Raw genomic sequence first — 18,427 nt, forward strand, 5'->3', positions numbered from 1 at the left:
TTTAAAATGTGTTTGTAAACACATGTTTATATGTTTGTAAACACATATTTTTCAATGTTTGTAAACACAGGTTTATATGCTTTAAAATGTGTTTGTAAACACAGGTTTATATGCTTTAAAATGTGTTTGTAAACACAGGTTTATATGCACAAATTTTCAATGTTTTGTTTATTTTGTTTGCTTGCCAGTACCTATTGGTTTACATGCTTTACTTGTTCACATGTACTGTTCCTGGCACATTGTGCACAAATGAAGAAAATTTGTGCTGGGGGACACCCTCGGGGATTAGTACAAATTTAGAGGTGTAAATTTCATGCTCGGGGATACGCTTGGGGATTGGTTCCAGTTTAGATTTGTAAATTTTTGCTTGGGGAGGAATTCGGGGATTCGTTTTTGTTTTTAAAAATGAAAATTTAACCCATTTACAATGAAAGTTAAACACTTGAACGCAGTAGATTAAACGCTTTCCTTTATATGTTTAAATTATAAGATTGTTTCGCTGCATTTGGCGGTGTTTTTGTTAAATTTGTTTAACAGAGCGTTTTTCTCTTCATGCAGTGAAATTCTATATAATAAAGAAAGATAGGTACTGTTATTAAGCTGTATGAAGTAAAACCTGATCTTTTTGTCGCCGATATTCTAGAAGGTTGGGGGACGCGCACGGGTACTTTGTTTGGGGTACAATTATCAGCTTCCTAAAAAATATTTTACTGAATTTTAAATTAAATAAAAAATAAATTTCAACATGATATACTTCCAGTGGAACTAGGGTGTTTTTAAACTTATTAAGTACTTAGTTAACTAAATTTTAAAATCTATCATATTAAAATGAAGAATTCAAATTATTAAAATAATCTAAATACTGATGCGTTTATTACAAAATTGGTAAGTTTAACTATCAATTTGATTTATAATCAAACAGAAGAAAAGATTGATAAATTATTTTCAATACATTCATTTTTCATTATTTTTTACACTTGATTTCATAATAAACTAATTTATAAAATTTATATATAAATTTTATGTATAAGTGCATATCGCTTATAAAGTTGTCGGGCGCAGAAAGTTGCACGGCGTCAGGTTAGCTAACGGTGCATATTTTACTTTGGGTGAGTGGAAATGCTCCCAGCTAGGTTCAGTGCTCTGGCTTATGAGCAGGTCACCGAACTCAGGGGAAGGCATCCACTGAGGATTTCTTTCTGCATTCCTTCTGGTTCACCCCTTGTGACAACCTACGTTCATGGTCAGTTGTCGGAGGTTTTATTATTTTTGATTGTGAGGACGTTTAACTCCCGACGGGCGCAAGCCCCCGCCATTAATTACATCAGAAAGACCTTTCGAGTCAGACTGAACACCTCATGCATTTCGGGATTTGTTCCTATGGGTTGTGAACTGAATAATGGGGATAAAAGGGCTCATGTATTGTTCATTTTGGTCATATGGTTAGTTCTCATTTGAATTTGGGTCATCTTTGATCAATTGTTATGAAAATATGGATTTTATATTTTTAAATATGAGACTATACATGAGAAATATCATTTATGTATTTTTAATTAGAAAGAAAACATTTAAATATCATTTTTTTATATTTTTATTTATAAAAATATGTCAAGAGAGGGGCATTTTGGTCATTTCAGATTGTGGATAGGACCTGGATATATTCAAGTATTATTTGGAATTATAGAGAATTAAATTTGGGTTCATTTGGAACTGATTTGAGTTGATTTGGACTTAGTATGAGAAAGTTATGGTAAAAAAGGACTTGAAATGACTTGTTTGTAAAGATTTTATGTTTCCAGGGACTTGTTTGTAAATGTGCAGGGGCTTCTCTGCATATTTTGAATAAACAGAGGGGTTTATATGCAAAATGGGATCTTCTGGTCACATGTGGACTTTAAGATTGGTGCTGAGCATCAGGATTCGGGTTTTCTGGGCTTTGAGATATGTACAAGCCATTGGATCAAGATCATTGGGCTTTAAGATGTGTGCAAAGATGATTTAATTAACTGGGCTTTGAGATTTGGGCTTTTGGGCCTTTAATGAGTGCACTGGATATCAATTAAAGTGCAGGGCTTTGGATGCCATTCATTTGGGATTTGAGATTAGCATAGGGAGGTACTTGTTTGTAAATGTGCAGGGGCTTCTCTGCATATTTTGAATAAACAGAGGGGTTTATATGCAAAATGGGATCTTCTGGTCACATGTGGACTTTAAGATTGGTGCTGAGCATCAGGATTCGGGTTTTCTGGGCTTTGAGATATGTACAAGCCATTGGATCAAGATCATTGGGCTTTAAGATGTGTGCAGAGATGATTTAATTAACTGGGCTTTGAGATTTGGGCTTTTGGGCCTTTAATGAGTGCACTGGATATCAATTAAAGTGCAGGGCTTTGGATGCCATTCATTTGGGATTTGAGATTAGCATAGGGAGGTTTATTTAAATTGACAAATGGATCCCATGCTGTCAGAGAGCTGTTGGATTTAGTTTGAATTTGATTCACTGGATCAGAGGGATAGCTTTAAGATTCGTGCTCCCTGCTTTGAGAATCGTGCCAAAGGGTTTCCAGTCTAGGGTTCATCCCCAATGAATTGAGCCCGGCAGATCTAGGCCACGGCGTTGCCGGCCAAGGACATGGTTATGATCGTGAGGTTGCCAAGAGTTCATTGGTGCGATCGTCGGTCGCCGGCGACCATCGGAGGCGGCGGAATAGGCATCTACAGTACCTATCGGTACTGATTGAGTTGTAGATCGATTTTGGCCGATTTCTTTGGGATTTCCTTCAATTGATTGGTCATTTGAGATCGTGTGAGGTTATGTAAGACTTTGGTAACCTCAATTTTACATTTGAAGGAGTTTTAGACATGATTTGAGTTTAATGGTCTCGGTTTCAGTAACAACTTGGTACCAATGGCCGGTACAAGGGGTCTTAAGCTAAATTAGGCATTCAATGGGATCATATACATCATATGGAAGGATTTAGATCATCTTAGAAGCATTGATTTGTACTGGATTGAATTCTAGTTCAAAGTGACATGAAGAACATATATTTTTCAACATTCTGAATTAATTTCCCTTGAATCTTGTGCAAGATGTGCAATTTTCACTTTACAAAATCAAAGATATGTATATCAAGAAGTTTTGTTCCAAATTTCAGATCTTTCTGAGCACATTTGCTCAATCAAATGGCTTGATCAGTGCCAGGGGTATGCATGGTAATTTTACCAATTTAATTACAGAATTTTCATTTTTTAAAAGTTGAACTTTGAAGGTCCATAACTTTATGTAGGAAAGTCCAAATGATACAAACTTTATATCAATTTAGTGTGTTTTAGTGTGTTTTATTTGATTGTGAAGTCCATTTTTCAATTTGGTCAACAGACTGATCTGCATTGTCAGATTTACCAGCAGGGGTCATATATACATATTTCAATGAATTCCATTGTACCAGTGGTACTTTTAATTCTTTATACTGCTGAGTCTGGATTTGGTATGATGCCAGAGGGTGCCAGAGAGTATCAAGTGACATGATGAAGGTCTAGTTTGGTTCAGGACAGGTTTTCAAGGGCTCAAGGCCACTGTTTTTGTACCAGTAAACATAAAGAAGAGATCAAAGGGTTCAAGGTTCATGAAATCATTATTTTAATACATTTTTAATATGTCAGAACTTATAAATATACAGGGAGGCCCCTGGATTTCAGAAAATCACTTTATATTGCTCTTTTCATCAAGATTTGAACATGATCATTAGGATATCATGGTGTTGAGAACATGAGTGGCTCAAATCAGTACATACTGATGCCTACTCACATTTTTTAAACTCCATCCTTCAATATGTACACATTAATTCACCTTTTTTTGTTTTGCTTCATGCAATCCAGTGCATATGGCTTGTCCTTAGCCTTGCAATAGAATCTAGGCTTACTAATGTGCAACATAGGTCCATTTTAGTTAAAGAAACAGTAATGGAAGCCAGCTAGCTCAACCTTACTGCTCCTATTATATACATGTACACTTTTATTCTTTAATCTTGTAATTAAGTGATTTTTAATCAATCCAATACAAGGGGAAATCAGCTGACTCAACCCTCATATTATCATGGTCTCAACCACTTAATTTAGAGATTAAAGGTTTTTATTAAAAGGTGAAAGGTCAAAAGGGTTGAGAAAAGGAAAAGAAAAGAAAAAAGGAAAGTTTTGATCATTGAGCTCCATGCCATGGCATGGAGCTCTCTCCCTTATGCTTCAAAATAGCAAGATTATTAATCAGATCAAGTAGAATAAAGAGATCAAGGCAAAGCACACTGAAATAACAGAAAAATATACAAGAAAATAGAAATCTTTCAAACAAACTTTGTTCACCAAGGGAATTAATACATCATACAGCCATCAAGGCTTCCCCTATGCTAAATTATACCTATTATCTGGCAGGAATGGAAGAAAAGCGCAAGGCTTGAGTATGGAGAGAGAAAGAGCTAAATCTGTGTATGTGTGTGTTACAATGTGTATCTCTATCCTATCTTCTCTCTTGTATCGCCTATCTGTGTGTGTGTGTGTGTGTCTATGTTATAGTTGTCTTCATTTCATGGGTATATATAGCCTTCAGAGTATGGAAGGGTCTAGGGTTAGCTGAGCCTATGCTGGCATGCATCAACACCCTTAATTTCATCCATTTCATTTTAATGGTCCAGATTGGAGCTCCAGCCTTCCAGGCATCACTTGCATGTGTATTACCCAATCAATTTAAGCCATGTTGGCAGTCCATGGGGTATAGCATCTTCAGCCCTTGATCCATTTCATTTAAAGGCTGAGATGAGGTGCATCATGACTCATACTTTTCCTCAGGTGCTGGAGGGAAGATTCCCTTAATTTGTCATCACATACAGGTGTTATAACAGGTGTGCATACTGTTAATTAATGTCAGGTCCATCCCCAACGGCTGACTTCCCTTTACTGATTTACTGTGCCTTGCTTTTGTAGACATTAATGTGCCAGCAGCCAATTCAGGCATACACTCTTTAATCTGAGCATTGAAGGTCTTCATTTAAACACCAACGATCATTTTTAAGCACTCAGAGAGCTCTGAATCCCTTTCATTATTTCTAATTTTACAAAGCCCCACAACTTGGGTATCTCGGGTTCAAGCTATCCAGAGCTATTCTCTTCAAATTAACCGTTCAAATAGCATCGCCTTGAGGTAAGAAGCTTCCCTGTGCTTTCAATTTCATGATTTGAGCTTTGCTATGCCGGAATCGGCGTTCTCCATCGTCGGAGAAGAGGAGAAAGAGAAGAAGGAAGAGGGGAGAGGCTGACTAGTGGAGCCCATGCGTCAGTTCTCTCTTTCTGACCTCTCTCTTCTCTTACCTGAGCTTAGTATAGTGTGAGCCACGTATAGGCTTGTGCGTGGTGTATGAAACACCGAGTGTATATAACCCGAAGGGGTCAAAACGCGCTGAGGCGCTGGGGTTTTAATCAGACCCGATTTTGGTTGAGCTTGGCGTACGGTGAGCCAATGCACTGATCCTTGGTGCATGAGGTTCATTCTATTTACTCTAGGTTCATCCATATTCACAACCCAGCGAAATTGAGCCTTGATAGGCTGACAATGGGTCCAGGGGGCAAGTTTAGGTTTGGGCACTCCAAATTGCACCTAGAGAAGCAATGATTATTGCTAGGGGTACCCTGTGCCATGTGGCACCAATCAAGGCATGCCATGTCAGCAATTTCTTTGAAAATTCATAACTCTTCAACCATTTTGAGTTAGAATCTGTATAAAATATCAAAATTCATGATTTTGCATATAGAATATTGTCATAAATTCTAATATGCATTTCCCTTTCATCTTGGGAAGATTTCATGCACATTTAACATTTTTCAAGCATTTTAAAATTGTTGCCAATTTCCATTTATTTAATTAGCAACTTTTTAGGGTACAACAAAAGTATATCGGTTTTAACTATTTGGATGTGTTTTTTGAAAATATATGTTAGATTTTGGGTAAGGATCACCAAAAAATTTGGTAAGAACACGTTAATTTTACTATTTTATTTAATATAATACAAATTACAAATAAAATTTACAACTTTTGAAATGGACTTAGTCATCATCAAAGTTCTAAATAGCGCGCTATAGCGTTTTCAGACTATAAAAGTTATTGCGCTATTGGCTCTATAGCATGCAATTTCATGCTATAGCGATGCTATATAAATATAGCGCCATTTTTTTGTTTGTTCCGCTATGACGTGATAAACGTTATTTAAATTTTTGGTCACCATGGATCTCCTTTAAATTTGCTCCTTCCTAATTAGGTTGTACATAAACCACATGGCAATAATATTATATTGAGTTTTATCACATATAGTAACGGTTACATATTGTCACTACTACATAATAAGTGATTATACACGGACATAAACAGGGGAGCTACACGGATTTTCTGTCGTGTGGAATGTGAGGGTGTAGAAATTCCTGAATATTTACACACGGATATTTACCCGTGTGCAATTATCGAGAGCTACACAGATTATTACATAAACAACTATGTACAAACACTTGCCAGCGTCGCTCTCAAAATAACCGAGCTACACGGATTATTTAAACATAAAACCGTGTACAATTTCTACCTTTCTATACGGATTTTTATATAAAGGTCTGTGTAGCTCTCTCAAGCTTTCTACACTGTTATTTAAAAAAATATCCGTGTACAATTCCTACCTTTCTACATGGTTCTTTAATAAATATCCGTATAACTCTCTCAAGGCTTTCTACACTGTTATTTAAACAATAATTCATGTACAATTCCTAATAAACGTCCGTGTAGCTCTCTCAAGGCTTTCTACATTGATTCTTTAATAAATATCCGTGTAGAGATCCCACAGATATTTCGGGCTTCCAAAAAATTACAATTTCTACACGGTTTTTATATAAAATTGTCAAATCCGTGTACAATGACCATTTTTATAGTAGCGTGTATTAATACAAGTGATTCCCAATACAAACTAATATACGTGTCGTTACAAAACTGTATTATTATATGATGTAAACTTTTCTACGTTAATTCAAAATTAAAAAAAATGGGTGTATGTTAAAACAGGTCAAATATTTAATTACCGCACGGCTGGGGTGAGAGAAAAATTCTTCATGAACCATTATTGCCCTCTCTCTGAAAGGAAACTAATATGGCTGAAAAATTGTGATTAAAAGAAGATATTAATTGGTGAAAATAAAGGAAATAAATGATGAAACTTATAAATAGATGTCATCTACTTTGGTGGAGATATTAGCTATTAGATACTCTCTCTTTTTTTCATCTTTTAAATTATTTTTACCTTCCAGCATTCTTTCAGATGATTTCATATTCTCAAGTTCCGACTTAACAAGGATAATTCAAAATATTTTTTACTTTTATTTTTCAAACAGTTTTAAATTATTATTTTTTAGTTAATTATGTATGGAAGTTTTACTTTTATTATCAAAATTAGACAAATTTAATTAAATTTTATTAACTATATTTTTGTAAATACAAAATTACAAAGGAAAAACTATAATTGCAATAATTAAATTACAGTATTAGCTTTTGATTCAAATACAAAAATAATTATTTTATATATTCTTTTGTATACTAAATGGATATTGATGAATTAACAATTCTATCCAAACATGAGCTTGAAAATTTTGAATTACTCAATTTCAAATACAAAATTAGTGAAAATTTATTTAATGGTGTTAGAGCATTTTACAATGCATTCTATGTTTTGTTCACTAATTACATAAAAAAAATGCGATTCTAGTTGTATTGATGAGATTTGAAAAGCCATTGTATTGGTTGATACTGATATAGAATCAGATGATGGCAGGGCCGGTCTACACTTAGCCAAGAAGTGCCAAGCCACCCACTTTGAAATTTTTAATCAGGTGTGTTGAAATTTAATTAAATTTTTATTTCCATAAAGTTTTTATATAACTAGCTTCCAACATTTTTATTAATATCCAACTTTAATTATAAATTATCAAATTTGTCCTCATTTTCTAGTTTTATTAAAAATACACAAATCGGCCACTAAATTCACGGTTTGAAATTTTTATTCCAAACCGTGAACCTAGTGGCCGGTTTGATACGTTTTTTAGAACAAGATTATGAAATCCTGTGGTTTGGGACAAATGATTATTTTTCAAAGTATTTTTTTGAGAGAAAAAGTAGAGGTCTAGCCACTATTTTTCATTAATTGTACACTAGAGGCGTACTTGAAAAGTTGTTACAAAAGATTTTACATTCCAAAGTTACTGCATCTCCCTTTTGATTTATTTTTCGGGTAAATTTTAGTGAAGGCCACCCAATTCTAGTTAAAGTATGTCTACCGATGATAAAAAAAATTAATGTCGGTTGTTGTATATCTACCGTTGATAAAAAAAACTTAACTGAAATTTTGAGGCACTAAACGATGGATTTTTGTAATTCTGATTCCGTCAGTTGCCTGGGGATCATCTCTAAGGCAAAGTCTTGACCGTCTCGTCCCCTCCTCCCTTCCGAATTGGGGTCGTACGAGCAAATCCAACTTTCATAGTCAAAGTTATGGCCGTTTAAAATTTTTTCAAAAGAAAAAAAAAATGCTTCCGTGCAAAAACACCAATAACGCACCAATGCTTTATTCCCGGCTTAACGACGGTAGAAGTGCATCGATGTTTCATTGCCAAAACATCCATGACGCACCCATCCTCTCTTTCTTTTCTAACAAACGTAATATAATATCCAACCTATGTCTCTCTACATGCTCATAATATTTTTTTCAAAAGCCTAAGAGATTATTCAAGAATTACTCATATAATTATTTTAAAATGCATTTACTATTTATTGGGTGTGTTTGCTTAGTTTTTTTAATGGATTATGGTTTCATTTATTATTCAAAGATCATTGAAATTATCTAAGATTGTCCAATATATGTCCTTTACACGGTTTTTTTTTTTTTCAAAATTTAGAGAGATATATCAAGAATTACATATACAAATCTTCTAAAATGTATTTATAAAGTATCTTATATTTTTGTTGATGTTTTCAATGAATTATGGTTAAATTTATGATTCAAAAATTATTGAAAGCATAAATTTATGATTCAAAAATTCAAAAATCTCTCAAACCACAGGATTCATAATCTTGTTCTAAAAAAAAAAAGAAATTCCAAACCGGCTACTATGTTCACTGTTTGAAATAAAAGTTCCAAACCGTGAATCTAGTGACCAGTTTGGGTATTTTTAATAAAAGCTAGGAAATGAGGACAGATTTTTTTTCAATTTTTTTTGGGTTTTTTTTTCTCGCCTCCTTGTAGTGCCAAATAATTTTTCAAATTATATATGAATTATTCCCGAATCACGAAATTTTGATCCTGCCAAACCGAACTCGAACTATTTATTTGACACTATGCTTCCAACCTCGTTCTTACCCGCCACATACTCGATTACACATCTCGGAGAAAACGAAAGTGCAGGTGGAAAGTTATAGCCGCGTCTGGATTCAAATCTGCTCCTTTTCTTAAGAAAAAGAGCACCCTTCTTCAATCCGAGCTATTCAAAATCGATCACACGGCTTCAATTACCTTTTTTTTTTATAATCTATTTAAAAAAATCAGATGTAATTGAAGCCGTGTGATTGATTTTAAACGGCTCGGATTAAAGATTAGGAGGGTTAAGAGCAGATTTGAATCCCCGCGTCTGAGGGGCAAATCAATAATTGTGAGTGAATATTGATGGAAAACAGACGCTGGAGATTAGCCCTTGACCAAGATATCTTCCCATAAATTTCGATTAAGGTGATTTTGATATATTTTGCACAAATGGAGAAGAGTAGAACTAGGGTGTTCTTAAGTTCACCAAGTTCTTTGATGAACTTAAGTCTAAAATCCATCAAATCGACTTCAAATGATGAATCCAAACCGTTGAAATCCGCTTACCTTACGAGTGATCCATCTACATGTGAAAATTTTAATGCATACAAATTAATTTAGTATAAAGTCAATCTGTAAAAATTATAAGTTTAATAAATTAATTTTAATGCATTCATTTTTTGAGCGTTTTTTGACCTATTGACTTTATATTAAATTAATTCAAATGTTTAAAATTTTCACATGTAGATGCATCACTCGTAAGGTAGGCATGTTTCAACAATTCGGATTCGTCATTTGAAGTCAATTTCATGGGTTTTAGACTTGAGTTCACCAAGTCCTTTGGTGAACTCAAGTCTAAAACCCGTCAAATCGGCTTCAAATAACGAATCCGAACCGTTGAAACATGCCTTTCTTACGAGTGATGCATCTACATATGAAAATTTTAAACATTCGAATTAATTTAGTATAAAGTTAATCGGTCAAAATTAGAAGTTTAATAAATTAATTTAATGCATTTTAAATGTTTTTTGGCGGATTGACTTTTCACAAATATAAAATTTATACAAATTAAAATTTCGTAAATAATTCATGCGTTAAGTAGTGATAGAGTTGAGTTGCAAATTTATTACGAAATTTCTTTGAAAGATTGATATGAGACTCTTCCGTCAAAATATACCTTGGATCATCCAATAAAACGTACTGTCGTATAACATGACACAAGCCAGATTCCATTTATAAATCCCTAGAGAAACTGTCATATAATTGACAGGTTATTATAGAGTCCGATTAGTATGATATCGGTTAGGGCTGTCAAAAAAGATCGCGACTCGCCTTTAGCTTGCTCGCTAACAGTTTGCTCGGTAGTGGACCAAGCTGTTAACGAGCCAGCTCGGTCCAGGCTCGGGCCAAAATAAACGAGCTGAGCCAGGGGTCAGCTCGGACCGGGCCAGCTCGGCTCGTTAAGCTACATTGGATTTAGGGTTTAGTCCCGTATAATTTTAAGTCCAGTCCCATTTTCAAAGGCGCAATTATGCAAAATTGATGTATTTTCGGTTTGGGAAGAAATGATATAGACTTTAGTTGCTTGAAGATGTGCCTGCTAGACGATTTCTTAAATTTTTTGAATGGGCTTTCTTATTTTTTTTATTTTTGAATTTGTATAATAGTAGCCCAATAAAGCCCAGCGAGCCAACTCGTCGGCTCGCGAGCTAGCTCGGGCTGGCTTGTCACAAGCTGAGCCAGGGGTTTTTGACTTGGGTGACTTAGGTCCAGCTCGCTCGGTCCAGGCTCAAGCCAAAATAAACGAGCCGAGCTAAGGCCCAGCTCGACCCGAGCCAGCTCGTTTACAGCCCTAATATCGGTATCATATGACATCAACTACAAAATTGATTGGATAAATTTTAAACGACTAATTCAAACTGTTTAAACCAATTTGCTTTATGAGTAATGTATTTACATGCAAAAAAAAACTATATTTTCTAGCTATTTGAGTATCAAATCAAGCAGCCAAAAATGTTAGAAATGAATGCATTAAAATTAACTTAAAAACTCACATATTTGACCGTTTGACTTGATACTAAATAAATTTGAAAATTATAAATTTTTTATGTAAACACATAACTAATGAAATAGATCGGTTTGAATGGTTTGAATTCACCGTTTGAAATCGATTCGATAGATTTTGGAGTTGATGTTATATAAACTGAAATGACACTGATCTCATACTAGCCAGACTCGTCATTATGAAGCTATGTTACTCGGATACTCCAGATTGGAGTCCGTACTCGTATCAGATACTAATACATGCCTGATACATATCTGATACACAAGCTAGCGTATCAGCCTATGTGACGTATCCTTACTAAGTCGATATTTTGATCAAAAGGTTTAACCACTCCGCAAATGTTTGGCTTATGTTATACCTTCGTAACTATATTATTTATTCTATTCTTATGTTGAACCTTTAACTTTTTAAAACATTATTCAGTAAATTAGACTTTGTGATGTATTTACTTTTTTTAATTAGACTTATTATGATTTTTTAAATGCAATACATAAAATAATAAATATATATATATATATATATATATATATATATATATATATATATAGAGAGAGAGAGAGAGAGATGGGCTACGGTGAGTTGCGAAGTAAAACGCGTTTCTACTTCACGTCGTATTTTTATTTTGAAAGTCCAAACGACCGATCCGAACTGTTAGATGTTTAATCCATATTGAAATGTGCTTGGAGACCAAATTTTACATTTTTTGGAATTTTTTTACTATTTATTAAGCATTTTTGAAAATTGCTGTTTTGCTGTGAACAGTAAAAAAACAGTAAAATTTTCTGGACCATCAGATCAGCGACTTTCAAAATTGTTTAATGAATAGTAAAAAAATTCCAAAAAATATAAAATTTGGTCTCCAAGCACATTTCAATATGGAGAACAAGATGAACGGTTCGGATCGACATTTTGAACTTTAAAATCGCAAAATATGAGCGTGAAGTAAAATAGTCGCTTTACTTCGCAACTCACCGTAGCCCACCTCTATATATATATATATATAGAGATGGACTTGGGTGAGACGCGGAGTATACGGGTTTGGTGCTCCATGGTACATTTTAGCTATTTTGAAAATCCAAACAACCGATCCGAGCCGCTCAACACGATCTCCATATTGAAATGTGCTTGGAGGCCAAATTTTACATTTTTTGAAACTTTTTTACTATTTATTAAGCCACTTTGAAAATCGCTGATTCGGTGGTCCAGAAATTTTTACTATTTTTACTGTTCACCTGGATTTTCAGATTTTCAAAGTGGCTTAATAAATAGTAAAAAAATTCTAAAAAATATAAAATTTGGTCTCCAAGTACATTTCAATATGGAGATCACATCTAACGGTTCGGATTGGTTGTTTGGACTTTCCAAATGAAAATATGGCGTGAAGTACAAACACGTGGTGCTCCGCGTCTCACCCAAGTCCATCTCTATATATATATATATATATATATATATATATGTGGCTATGGTGCATTGCAATGTATAGCCTCTTTTGTACATTGAACTATAAATCACCGGATTCAAAGTCCAAATAACCGATCCAAACCGTTCATCTTGTTCTCCATATTAATATGTGTTTGGAGACCAAATTTTACATTTTTTGAAAATTTTTTACTATTTTTTTAGATTTATTGAAAATCGCTGTTTTTTTATGGTCCAGATTTGTCTGAAAACAATAATTTTCAATAAATTTAAAAAAATAGTAAAAAATTTCCAAAAAATATATAATTTGGTCTCCAAACACATATTAATATGGAGAACAAGATGAATGATTTGGATCGGTTATTTGGACTTTAAATCCAATAATTTATAGTCCAATGTACAAAAGAGGTTATACATTGCAATGCACCTGTCACACCCCAAATCCCGGGTCTGACAACCTGCCGCGTATATTTATTAAGTGTCACATATAAATACACGCAAGGCAGTGGATCTTTTTATATGCATTACCAATATCCTCATTTGCTGCATTCGTGTAATAAACCTGAAAATAACCCAAAGGGGTGGGGGTGAGAATAAATTCTCAGTGCGAAATTTGCCACAGTTTAGATTATTGGACTTGCAATCAAACTCTATATTCAAAAATGAAACCCAAACAATTACAATGCAAACAGATATATATAATCATAAATAACAGTATGCCAATGCTCGACAACAATTAATCAACCTGAAACACAGTTCACGGAATTTCCAAGATGAATTTCAAACACAACATATATTTGGCTGAACTCGATTCATTAGGGCTTGTAGCAACTACAGATGTTCTTTCGAGCTGGACCTTTATCAAACCCACATCTGTAGGGTTACAGACGCCTACAGATGGCCAACCAAGCTGGACCCTTTATCTGACACCCATCTGTAGCTGTTTGGCTTAACCATTACCTAAGGTCCGGTTACAAGCCACCTATACAGGTCAACTTGACAAAAATGCAATCACACGGAATCAAAGTCAGCCATACCGCTCAACTTTGCAATTTCATTCAAATAGAATCACAATCAGCTATTAACCTTGCACAATTCCTTAAACAGGTCAACGGATAGGTCACCGTCACCTTATCTAGCCACCTAAACAGGTCGGTCTGGCAAATTCATAACAGGTCAACGCATAAATCAGCAGCGTCACCTTATCCAGCCACCTAAACAGGTCGGTCTGGCAAATTCGAGCAGGTCAACACATAAGTCAGCAGCGTCACCTTATCCAGCCACCTAAACAGGTCGGTCTGGCAAATTCGAGCAGGTCAACACATAAGTCAGCAGCGTCACCTTATCCAGCCACCTAAACAGGTCGGCCTGGCAGATTCTTTCACATCAAGAACAATTAATAGAACTAATCAAATAATAACCATACCAACATGCCAAATAACCTTAACCTAACAATTCAAATAATTCTCATTTATGCAAGAATTAATATACAACATGAATTCCAAAATATGCAACAATTAAGCATTCAACATGACAAACGAATAAACAGTTTAATTCCTGAAAATAAAGTATCAAAAAAGTCCAAGAATCCCGCACCTGGTTATGACGAGCGTACCGCTTAATTTTAAGGATCAGACGTCTCGAAATGTCCAGCGAAGTCCTACTCGACTGAATCTACACCTATTTTACATGTATGACGGGTTTAATTCGGTTACATTATCAAAACTTAAATTTCAAAGGCCGTCTTTTAATTCATCAATTCTTTTATACCTTTCGGCTCATTTATAATCATTCTAATTCAAGTCCAATTTACTAAGGCCCAAAACAATCAACCATTTCAATTTAATTCAAGTATAGCCCAACAGCAAGGTCACGACTATCATTCCATATAAATTCACATATTGCCATATAAATTCACATATTGCCGGCCACCATTTCAAACAATCATTTCTTACATTTTAGTCCCTTTAATTCATACAAATCACTATGGTCATATATTTTACAATTCCGACCCTTAATAAAAATCATTTGCAATATAGTCCCTTATACTTAATTTATTCGAGCAAATCGATCGTGTCGGGAAAATCAACAACCCGTACTCGAAAACTAGCAATTTCACATCCTACGACATTAATCGATTCATCAGAATTTAGAAGTGAATTTTAGAATTTACTCGAAAGAGAAAATGTCAAAAGAAAGCGACCGGTTCCGAGGGTTTCGCCTCGCCTTGCGGCCATCTCACTCGAGCACTAGCAAGCATCATAGCACCCCAAGAAGCACCAGTGGAACCAAAATGGCAAGCACCACCAAAATCTAATTTCTAGGGTTTCCCGAAAACTCGCAAAAATCAGCGGCAATTGTGAAGAATCTAAGATATTAGTTCCACGGGTCAGAGAGAGAGAGGAGAGAAAGGTTTTTGTGGTGGTGGCGGGGATTAGCGAGGAAGGAGGAGGGGTGGTGCGGAGGGGCAGGGGAGGCAGAAACCGAGAGAGAGAGGCGGGTTTCTGGCGGGTCTAGTGGGTCGGACCGAGAAGAAAAGGAGAGAGAGATGGGGCTGGGGCTGGGGCTGGGGCGCGGTGCGGCTCGCCGACGACGGAGGAGGGAAGAGGGGGCGGAGCCCCTCTATTTTTCTTTGGCGTAGAAGAGAGGAAAGGGGGACGGGTGGGGGGGCTGTCACGGGTAGGGAACGAGAGGAGAGAAATATAGAGGGTTGTATTAAATTGGGTTGCTTTAAGATTCGTGCTGGATTGTGATGAGTGGTTGATATAATTCCAAACTTTAAATTACAACATTTAGAATCCATGTTATATTTAATCGGATGGTCCCAATAATTCAGCATTTGATTATGGTCTCATTTTAATTGGTTTAAATTTCATTTCTTTCATAAATTCAAATCGAAAGTTCATAAAATTTTGTAACTATATTTGTACATATAATTTGTGTATTTATCTCTAAATTTAAGATTCGAATAATTCGTTCTCAATTTATATAATTTTTATATATTCCATTAAATCTCTAAAATTCCTAAATGAATTAGTTTTACAAATTCTAAAATCCAATTGTACGAATAATTTCGTATAATTATGCTCTTATTTGGAATTCAATTTATTTATTTATTTATTTACACGAATCTAATTAAATCAATTTCTTCTTTCCTGAAAATTAAAAGGAATTGTAACGGATTTTCTAAGTTTCTAATTTACCGAATAATTATAATTTTATTCCTAGTGCTATATTTTATTTTATTTCTAAATCTCTAAATTTTATTATACATAATTTCATACATTATTTATATTTCGAAATTTTAGTTTCATTTTAGTTGGTCAGAAAATTTCTGAACGATCGTTAAGTTAATTAAAATATTTATTTAAGCTAAATGATCGATTTAACAATTTAATCATCTTTTAAAATTTCGGAATGTAACAGCACCATAGCCCAACTCATATATATATATATATATATATATATAGGATTTGGCTAATATGCTATGGGTAGCTAAGAGGCCTCCCGTGCTACGGCTCAATATTCGACTTTTCAAAATCCTAACAGTCGATCCGAACCGTTCATCTTGTTCTCCATATTAATATGTGTTTGGAGACCAAATTTTACATTTTTTGGAAATTTTTTACTATTTTTTTAGATTTATTGAATATCGCTGTTTTTTATGGTCCAGATTTGTCTGAAAAACAGCGATTTTCAATAAATCTAAAAAAATAGTAAAAAATTTCCAAAAAATGTAAAATTTGGTCTCCAAGCACATATTAATATGGAGAACAAGATGAACGGTTCGGATCAACCGTTAGAATTTTGAAAAGTCGAATATTGAGCCGTAGCACGGGAGGCCTCTTAGCTACCCATAGCACCGTAGCCAAGTCCTATATATATATATATAGAGTTAGGCTGGGGTGCTATGGATAGCATAGTGGCCTCTATGCTACGGCTCAATATTCAAGTTTTCAAAATCCAAACGGTCGATCCGAACCGTTCATCTTATTCTCCATATTAATATCTGCTTGGAGACCAAATTTTACATTTTTCTGAATTTTTTTACTATTTATTAAGTATTTTACAAAATTGTTGATCCAACGGTGGCTGCACAAAATAGTAAAACCGTTGGATTAGCGATTTTCAAAGTGGCTTAATAAACAGTAAAAAAATTCAGAAAATTATAAAATTTGGTCTCCAAGCAGATATTAATATGGAGAATAAGATGAACGGTTCGGATCGACCGTTTAGATTTTGAAAACTCGAATATTGAGCCGTAGCATAGAGGCCACTATGCTATCCATAGCACCCCAGCCTAACTCTATATATATATATATATAGAGGTTGGCTAAGATCAAAGTGGTAGTTCCTGAGCTTCGGTGCTACCAATTCGTTTTTTAATTTTTAAAGTTCAAAACGTCGATCCGAACCGTTCAAGTTGTTCTCCATATTAAATTGTGCCTGGAGACCAAATTTTACATTTTTCTGAATTTTTTTACTATTTATTAAGCCACTTTGAAAACAGTTGATCCAACGATGGCTTCTGATTTTACTGTTTTGTTAAGCCACCGTTGGATCAGCTGTTTTCAAAGTGGCTTAATAAATAGTAAAAGAATTCAGAAAAATGTAAAATTTGGTCTCCAAGCACAATTTAATATGGAGAACAACTTGAATGGTTCAGATCGACGTTTTGAACTTTGAAAATTGAAAAACGAATTGGTAGCACCAAAGCTCAGGAACTACCACTTTGATCTTAGTCAACCTCTATATATATATGGAATATGCTAGCATGCTATGCATAGCATAGAATCCCTCCATGCAACGGCTCGGATTTCGAGTTTTCAAAATCCTAACGGTCGATCCGAACTGTTCATCTTGTTCTCCATATTAATATGTGTTTGGAGACCAAATTTTACATTTTTTGAATTTTTTTTACTATTTCTTTAGATTTATTGAAAATCGCTGTTTTCAGCAAATCTGGACCATAAAAAAACAGCGATTTTCAATAAATCTAAAGAAATAGTAAAAAACTTCCAAAAAAATGTAAAATTTGGTCTCCAAACACATATTAATATGGAGAACAAGATGAACGGTTTGGATCGACCGTTAGGATTTTGAAAACTCGAAATCCGAACCGTTGCATGGAGGAGTTCTATGCTATGCATAGCATGCTAGCATATTCCATATATATATATAGAGAGAGAAAGAGTTAGGCTGGGGTGCTATGGATAGCATAGTGGCCTCCCGTGCTACGGCTCAATATTCAAGTTTTCAAAATCCAAACGGTCGATCCGAACCGTTCATCTTATTCTCCATATTAATATCTGCTTGGAGACCAAATTTTATAATTTTCTGAATTTTTTTACTATTTATTAAGCCACTTTGAAAATCGCTAATCCAACGGTTTTACTGTTTTGTGCAGCCACCGTTGGATCAACAATTTTGTAAAATACTTAATAAATAGTAAAAAAATTCAGAAAAATGTAAAATTTGGTCTCCAAGCAGATATTAATATGGAGAATAAGATGAACGGTTCGGATCGACCGTTTGGATTTTGAAAACTCGAATATTAAGCCGTAGCATA

This window comes from Carex rostrata, chromosome 19 (assembly GCF_964058835.1).
Source record: "Carex rostrata chromosome 19, lpCarRost1.2, whole genome shotgun sequence".
Taxonomy (NCBI): Eukaryota; Viridiplantae; Streptophyta; class Magnoliopsida; order Poales; family Cyperaceae; genus Carex; species Carex rostrata.